Below are 8725 nucleotides of genomic sequence, written 5' to 3'. Positions count from 1 at the left end.
CCCTGCTGGACATGAAGGTGAACTACAAGGCCCAGTCTTCTACTTCCCCTGCTGGACATGACGGTGAACTACAAGGCCCAGTTTTCTACTTCCCCTGCTGGACATGACGGTGAACTACAAGGCCCAGTCTTCTACTTCCCCTGCTGGACATGACGGTGAACTACAAGGCCCAGTCTTCTACTTCCCCTGCTGGACATGACGGTGAACTACAAGGCCCAGTCTTCTACTTCCCCTGCTGGACATGACGGTGAACTACAAGGCCCAGTCTTCTACTTCCCCTGCTGGACATGAAGGTGAACTACAAGGCCCAGTCTTCTACTTCCCCTGCTGGACATGAAGGTGAACTACAAGGCCCAGTCTTCTACTTCCCCTGCTGGACATGACGGTGAACTACAAGGCCCAGTCTTCTACTTCCCCTGCTGGACATGACGGTGAACTACAAGGCCCAGTCTTCTACTCAGGACCCCAAGCTTTCAATCAGCTGTGTAGTACTAGTTCTAGTAGAGTGCAACAATCAAAACGTGCACCCCTTGGTGTCCATTGAGTTTGGTAACGATGAACTAGCATCTCCGGCGGCCGCCCCTCCTCCTGCGGCTAACCCCAGGGCAGCGTCGGGGAGCTCTGGCTCGGCGTCGGGGCATGGTGGTGCTAGTTAGCTGTGTGTTTCTCATTGGTTTGTTTGTTATTATGATGCAATAAAGCGGTAGTTTGAAAAAACAGTTTGTTTTGATCTGGCCGTGGTCTGGCTGTCTATCAGTAGACCTACTATCTACCTAGCAGCGTTGACTGGTGGCAGGCTGGCAGTGTACAATAGACTGGGTGAGTTCAAACCATAGAGATGGCTAGAGGACTCAGTGGCAGGCTGGCAGCGTACAATAGACTGGGTGAGTTCAAACCATAGAGATGGCTAGAGGACTCAGTGGCAGGCTAGCAGCGTACAATAGACTGGGTGAGTTCAAACCATAGAGATGGCTAGAGGACTCAGTGGCAGGCTGGCAGTGTACAATAGACTGGGTGAGTTCAAACCATAGAGATGGCTAGAGGACTCAGTGGCAGGCTGGCAGCGTACAATAGACTGGGTGAGTTCAAACCATAGAGATGGCTAGAGGACTCAGTGGCAGGCTAGCAGCGTACAATAGACTGGGTGAGTTCAAACCATAAAGATGGCTAGAGGACTCATCTTTATTCCTGTTCCATTATAGTTTCTGTGACAGCATGGGCAGCGTCATTGAGGCTACAACCCATAGGAATCTCCACCCAGTTGACTACTTTAAAATGGTGGAATTCAAACTGAAGTTATTTTTTATTAATTGTTTTAGTCATTTCGCAGACGTTCTTCTCCAAAGCGACTTACAGGAGCAATTAGGTTTAAGTGTCTTGGGGATTTGAACCAGCAACCTTTCGGTTACTGGCCCAACCTCTAGGCTACCTGCCGCACAGGAAGTGATCTGAATATAAGGGTGTTCTCTAGTGGCTAGATGTTCTTTACCATTCGGCCATCAGATTTGCCACCAATGCTCCTTATAGGACACATCACTGCACTCTATACAGTAGATATCTACTGCAGCCCTTATCCTCCACATGCAACACCTGTTCTGCCAGTCACATTCTGTTAACGGTCCCCAAAGCACACACATCCCTGGGTCGCTCCTCTTTTCAGTTCGCTGCAGCTAGCGACTGGAACGAGCTGCAACAAACACTCAAACTGGACAGTTTTATCTCCATCTCTTCATTCAAAGACTCAATCATGGACACTCTTACTGACAGTTGTGGCTGCTTTGTGTGATGTATTGTTGTCTCTGCCTTCTTGCCTTTCTTGCTGTTGTCTCTACCTTCTTGCCCTTCTTGCTGTTGTCTCTACCTTCTTGCTGTTGTCTCTACCTTCTTGCCCTTCTTGCTGTTGTCTCTACCTTCTTGCCCTTCTTGCTGTTGTCTCTACCTTCTTGCTATTGTCTCTACCTTCTTGCCCTTTGTGCTGTTGTCTCTACCTTCTTGCCCTTTGTGCTGTTGTCTCTACCTTCCTGCCCTGTGTGCTGTTGTCTCTACCTTCTTGCCCTGTGTGCTGTTGTCTCTACCTTCTTGCCCTGTGTGCTGTTGTCTCTACCTTCGTTCCCTGTGTGCTGTTGTCTCTACCTTCTTGCCCTGTGTGCTGTTGTCTCTACCTTCTTGCTGTTGTCTCTACCTTCTTGCCCTGTGTGCTGTTGTCTCTACCTTCGTTCCCTGTGTGCTGTTGTCTCTACCTTCTTGCCCTTTGTGCTGTTGTCTCTACCTTCCTGCCCTGTGTGCTGTTGTCTCTACCTTCGTTCCCTGTGTGCTGTTGTCTCTACCTTCTTGCTGTTGTCTCTACCTTCTTGCCCTGTGTGCTGTTGTCTCTACCTTCTTGCTGTTGTCTCTACCTTCTTGCCCTTTGTGCTGTTGTCTCTACCTTCTTGCCCTTTGTGCTGTTGTCTCTACCTTCTTGCCCTGTGTGCTGTTGTCTCTACCTTCGTTCCCTGTGTGCTGTTGTCTCTACCTTCTTGCCCTGTGTGCTGTTGTCTCTACCTTCTTGCTGTTTTCTCTACCTTCTTGCCCTGTGTGCTGTTGTCTCTACCTTCTTGCTGTTGTCTCTACCTTCTTGCCCTTTGTGCTGTTGTCTCTACCTTCTTGCCCTTTGTGCTGTTGTCTCTACCTTCTTGCCCTTTGTGCTGTTGTCTCTACCTTCTTGCCCTTTGTGCTGTTGTCTCTACCTTCTTGCCCTGTGTGCTGTTGTCTCTACCTTCTTGCTGTTGTCTCTACCTTCTTGCCCTTTGTGCTGTTGTCTCTACCTTCTTGCCCTGTGTGCTGTTGTCTCTACCTTCTTGCCCTTTGTGCTGTTGTCTCTACCTTCTTGCCCTGTGTGCTGTTGTCTCTACCTTCTTGCTGTTGTCTCTACCTTCTTGCCCTTTGTGCTGTTGTCTCTACCTTCTTGCCCTGTGTGCTGTTGTCTCTACCTTCGTTCCCTGTGTGCTGTTGTCTCTACCTTCTTGCCCTGTGTGCTGTTGTCTCTACCTTCTTGCTGTTTTCTCTACCTTCTTGCCCTGTGTGCTGTTGTCTCTACCTTCTTGCTGTTGTCTCTACCTTCTTGCTGTTGTCTCTACCTTCTTGCTGTTGTCTCTACCTTCTTGCTGTTGTCTCTACCTTCTTGCTGTTGTCTCTACCTTCTTGCCCTTTGTGCTGTTGTCTCTACCTTCTTGCCCTTTGTGCTGTTGTCTCTACCTTCTTGCCCTTTGTGCTGTTGTCTCTACCTTCTTGCCCTTTGTGCTGTTGTCTCTACCTTCTTGCCCTGTGTGCTGTTGTCTCTACCTTCGTTCCCTGTGTGCTGTTGTCTCTACCTTCTTGCCCTGTGTGCTGTTGTCTCTACCTTCTTGCTGTTGTCTCTACCTTCTTGCTGTTGTCTCTACCTTCTTGCTGTTGTCTCTACCTTCGTTCCCTGTGTGCTGTTGTCTCTACCTTCTTGCTGTTGTCTCTACCTTCTTGCCCTGTGTGCTGTTGTCTCTACCTTCTTGCCCTTCTTGCTGTTGTCTCTACCTTCTTGCCCTTTGTGCTGTTGTCTCTACCTTCTTGCCCTTTGTGCTGTTGTCTCTACCTTCGTTCCCTTCTTGCTGTTGTCTCTACCTTCATTCCCTGTGTGCTGTTGTCTCTACCTTCTTGCCCTGTGTGCTGTTGTCTCTACCTTCGTTCCCTGTGTGCTGTTGTCTCTACCTTCGTTCCCTGTGTGCTGTTGTCTCTACCTTCTTGCCCTGTGTGCTGTTGTCTCTACCTTCTTGCCCTTTGTGCTGTTGTCTCTACCTTCTTGCCCTGTGTGCTGTTGTCTCTACCTTCTTGCCCTTTGTGCTGTTGTCTCTACCTTCTTGCTGTTGTCTCTACCTTCTTGCCCTTTGTGCTGTTGTCTCTACCTTCCTGCCCTGTGTGCTGTTGTCTCTACCTTCTTGCCCTGTGTGCTGTTGTCTCTTCCTTCTTGCCCTTCTTGCTGTTGTCTCTTCCTTCTTGCCCTTCTTGCTGTTGTCTCTACCTTCCTGCCCTGTGTGCTGTTGTCTCTACCTTCCTGCCCTGTGTGCTGTTGTCTCTACCTTGCCCTTCTTGCTGTTGTCTCTACCTTCTTGCCCTGTGTGCTGTTGTCTCTACCTTCTTGCCCTTCTTGCTGTTGTCTCTACCTTCTTGCCCTTTGTGCTGTTGTCTCTACCTTCCTGCCCTGTGTGCTGTTGTCTCTACCTTCGTTCCCTGTGTGCTGTTGTCTCTACCTTCTTGCCCTGTGTGCTGTTGTCTCTACCTTCGTTCCCTGTGTGCTGTTGTCTCTACCTTCGTTCCCTGTGTGCTGTTGTCTCTACCTTCTTGCCCTTTGTGCTGTTGTCTCTACCTTCTTGCCCTGTGTGCTGTTGTCTCTACCTTCTTGCCCTTCTTGTTGTTGTCTCTACCTTCCTGCCCTGTGTGCTGTTGTCTCTACCTTCTTGCCCTGTGTGCTGTTGTCTCTACCTTCCTGCCCTGTGTGCTGTTGTCCTCTACCTTCCTGCCCTGTGTGCTGTTGTCTCTACCTTCTTGCTGTTGTCTCTACCTTCTTGCCCTGTGTGCTGTTGTCTCTACCTTCTTGCCCTGTGTGCTGTTGTCTCTACCTTCCTGCCCTGTGTTCTGTTGTCTCTACCTTCCTGCCCTGTGTGCTGTTGTCTCCACCTTCTTGCCCTGTGTGCTGTTGTCTCCACCTTCTTGCCCTGTGTGCTGTTGTCTCTACCTTCTTGCCCTGTGTGCTGTTGTCTCTACCTTCTTGCCCTGTGTGCTGTTGTCTCTACCTTCTTGCTGTTGTCTCTACCTTCTTGCCCTGTGTGCTGTTGTCTCTACCTTCTTGCTGTTGTCTCTACCTTCTTGCCCTGTGTGCTGTTGTCTCTACCTTCTTGCCCTTTGTGCTGTTGTCTCTACCTTCTTGCCCTTTGTGCTGTTGTCTCTACCTTCTTGCCCTGTGTGCTGTTGTCTCTACCTTCTTGCCCTGTGTGCTGTTGTCTCTACCTTCTTGCCCTGTGTGCTGTTGTCTCTACCTTCTTGCCCTGTGTGCTGTTGTCTCTACCTTCTTGCCCTGTGTGCTGTTGTCTCTACCTTCTTGCCCTGTGTGCTGTTGTCTCTACCTTCTTGCTGTTGTCTCTACCTTCTTGCCCTGTGTGCTGTTGTCTCTACCTTCTTGCCCTTTGTGCTGTTGTCTCTACCTTCTTGCCCTTTGTGCTGTTGTCTCTACCTTCTTGCCCTTTGTGCTGTTGTCTCTACCTTCTTGCCCTGTGTGCTGTTGTCTCTACCTTCTTGCCCTTTGTGCTGTTGTCTCTACCTTCTTGCCCTGTGTGCTGTTGTCTCTACCTTCTTGCCCTGTGTGCTGTTGTCTCTACCTTCTTGCTGTTGTCTCTACCTTCTTGCCCTGTGTGCTGTTGTCTGTGCCCAAGAATGTTTGTACCATGTTGTCGTCATGTGTTGCTGCCATGCTATGTTGTCATCTTCAGTCTCTTTATGTAGTGTCGTCTCTACCTTCTTGCCCTGTGTGGTGTTGTCTCTACCTTCTTGCCCTGTGTGCTGTTGTCATGCTATGTTGTCATCTTCAGTCTCTTTATGTAGTGTCGTCTCTACCTTCTTGCCCTGTGTGGTGTTGCTGCTATGTTGTCATCTTCAGTCTCTTTATGTAGTGGTGTATCTCTTGTCGTGATGTATGTTTTGTCCCATATTCTTATTTACTGTATTTTTAATTACAGCCTCCGTCCCCGCAGGAGCCCTTTTGGTAGGCCGTCATTGTAAATAAGAATTTGTACTAAACTGACTTACCTAGTTAAATCAATTCAGAAGATGTGGGGTTTTTTTTCTACAAATATCTTCTAAGTATCCGTTTATTGAGATGTCATTTTGAAATGTTTAATTGGATTTTCAGTTTGTCATGTATTGAGTGCCTTCAATTCAACCTTCATGGTTGAATGTTTGTAAAGAAACCACTACTAAAGGACACCAATAATAAGAAGAGACTTCCTTGGGCCAAGAAACACGAGCAATGGACATTAGACTGGTGGAAATCTGTCCTTTGTTCTGATGAGTCCAAATTTGAGATTTTTGGTTCCAACAGCCGTGTCTTTGTGAGACGCAGAGAAGGTGAACGGATGATCTCCGCATGTGTGGTTCCCACCATGAAGCATGGAGGAGGAGGTCTGGGGGTGCTTTACTGGTGACACTATGATTTATTTAGAATTCAAGGCACACTTAATCAACTGTTCTATAAACTACTCATGTTACAAAACAATGCGTTACTATGGTAACTGAAACATGTTTCATAGCCTGTTCTCATTTGAACTACTATGGTAACTGAAACATGTTTCATAGCCTGTTCTCATTTGAACTACTATGGTAACTGAAACATGTTTCATAGCCTGTTCTCATTTGAACTACTATGGTAACTGAAACAACATGCAGACTTTCTCCATCAAGACACTTTCTGCTTTTGACTCAAATCAATGAAAATCTAATTAAGGGTGAATATATGTTTATTCATGTATACACAGTGCCTTGACCTTTTCCACATTGTTAGCCTGAATTTAAAATGGTATTACATAGATTGTTTCCCCTCACTAGCCTACACACAGAACCCCATAATGTTAAAGTGGAATGTTTGACATTTCTTCCAATTAAAAATGAAAAGCTGAAATGTCTTGAGTCAATAAGTATTCAACCCCTTTGTTATGGCAAGACTACATAAAGTTCAGGAGTAAACTTGTGCTTAACAAGTCGCAGAAGTTGCAGGAACTCTGAATGACTACCTCCTCTCTGTACCCCACACATACAATTTATCTATAAGATCCCTCAGTCGAGCAGTGAATTTCAAACAGAGATTCAACCACAAAGACCATGGAGGTTTTCCAATGCATCGCAAAGAACGGCACCTATTGGTAGATGGGTAAAAATGAAAAAACAGACATTGAATATCCCCTTGAGCATGAGGAAGTTATTAATTACACTGGATGGTGTATCAATACACCCAGTCACTACAGAAATACAGGCGTCCTTCCTAACTCAGTTGCTGGAGAGGAAGGAAACCGTTCAGGGATTTCACCATGAGGCCAATGATGACTTTATAACAGTTACAGAGTTTAATGGCTGTGATAAGAGAGAACTGAGGATGGATCAACAACATTGTAGTTACTCCACAATACTAACCTAAATGACAGAGTTTAATAGCTGTGATAAGAGAGAACTGAGGATGGATCAACAACATTGTAGTTACTCCACAATACTAACCTAAATGACAGAGTTTAATGGCTGTGATAAGAGAGAACTGAGGATGGATCAACAACATTGTAGTTACTCCACAATACTAACCTAAATGACAGAGTTTAATGGCTGTGATAAGAGAGAACTGAGGATGGATCAACAACATTGTAGTTACTCCACAATACTAACCTAAATGACAGAGTTTAATAGCTGTGATAAGAGAGAACTGAGGATGGATCAACAACATTGTAGTTACTCCACAATACTAACCTAAATGACAGCATGTCATTAAGCATGTATTAAGCATGTAGCATGTCATTAAGCATGTACAGCATCAAAATATTCCACAACATGCATCCTGTTTGCAACAAGGCACTAAAGTAATACTGCAAAACACATGTGGCAAAACAATTCACTTTTATCCTGAATACAAAGAGTTGTTTGGATCTGCCCCAAACATATCACTGAGTACCACTCTTTATATTTTCAAGCATTGTGGTGGCTGCATCATGTTATGGGTATGCTTGTAATCATTAAGGGCATTCCACCAGACACAGGGAGATTAATTTGTCTTCCAGCAGGACAATAATAAAATGTTTAAAAAAAGGCCAAATCTACTCCGGAGTTGCTTACCAAGATGACAAGTAGATGGTTCCTGAGTGGCCGTTTTCCAGTTTGACTTAAATCTATGGCAGACCTGGAAATGGTTGTCTAGCAATGGGTAAATGTTGCACAATCCAAGTATGGGACTCAGCTGTAATCTCCGCCAAAGGAGCTTCTACAAAGTATTGACTCAGGGGTGTGAATACTTATGTAAATGAGATAATTCTGGGTTTCAATTTTAATACATTTGTAAAAATGTCTAAAAACATGTTTTCACTTATGGGGTATTAGATAGATGAGAGAAACATATATTGAATCCATTTTGAATTCAGGCTGTAACAATGAAATGTGCTATAAGTCAAGGGGTATGAATACTTTCTGAATGCTCTGTACCAGTCAAGGGGTATGAATACTTTCTGAACGCTCTGTACCAGTCCAGGGGTATGAATACTTTCTGAACGCTCTGTACCAGTCAAGGGGTATGAATACTTTCTGAACGCTCTGTACCAGTCAAGGGGTATGAATACTTTCTGAACGCTCTGTACCAGTCAAGGGGTATGAATACTTTCTGAACGCTCTGTACCAGTCAAGGGGTATGAATACTTTCTGAATGCTCTGTACCAGTCAAGGGGTCTGAATACTTTCTGAATGCTCTGTACCAGTCAAGGGGTATGAATACTTTCTGAACACTCTGTACCATTCAAGGGGTCTGAATACTTTCTGAACGCTCTGTATCAGTCAAGGGGTCTGAATACTTTCTGAACGCTCTGTATCAGTCAAGGGGTCTGAATACTTTCTGAACGCTCTGTATAAGACATAACACAGGTGTGCCAACTAAAATATATAGACCAGCTTGAAGAATAGGACAAAGACACATGAA

The sequence above is a fragment of the Oncorhynchus kisutch genome, linkage group LG9, assembly GCF_002021735.2.
Source record: "Oncorhynchus kisutch isolate 150728-3 linkage group LG9, Okis_V2, whole genome shotgun sequence".
Taxonomy (NCBI): Eukaryota; Metazoa; Chordata; class Actinopteri; order Salmoniformes; family Salmonidae; genus Oncorhynchus; species Oncorhynchus kisutch.
Note: the sequence above shows the minus strand (reverse complement) of the source record.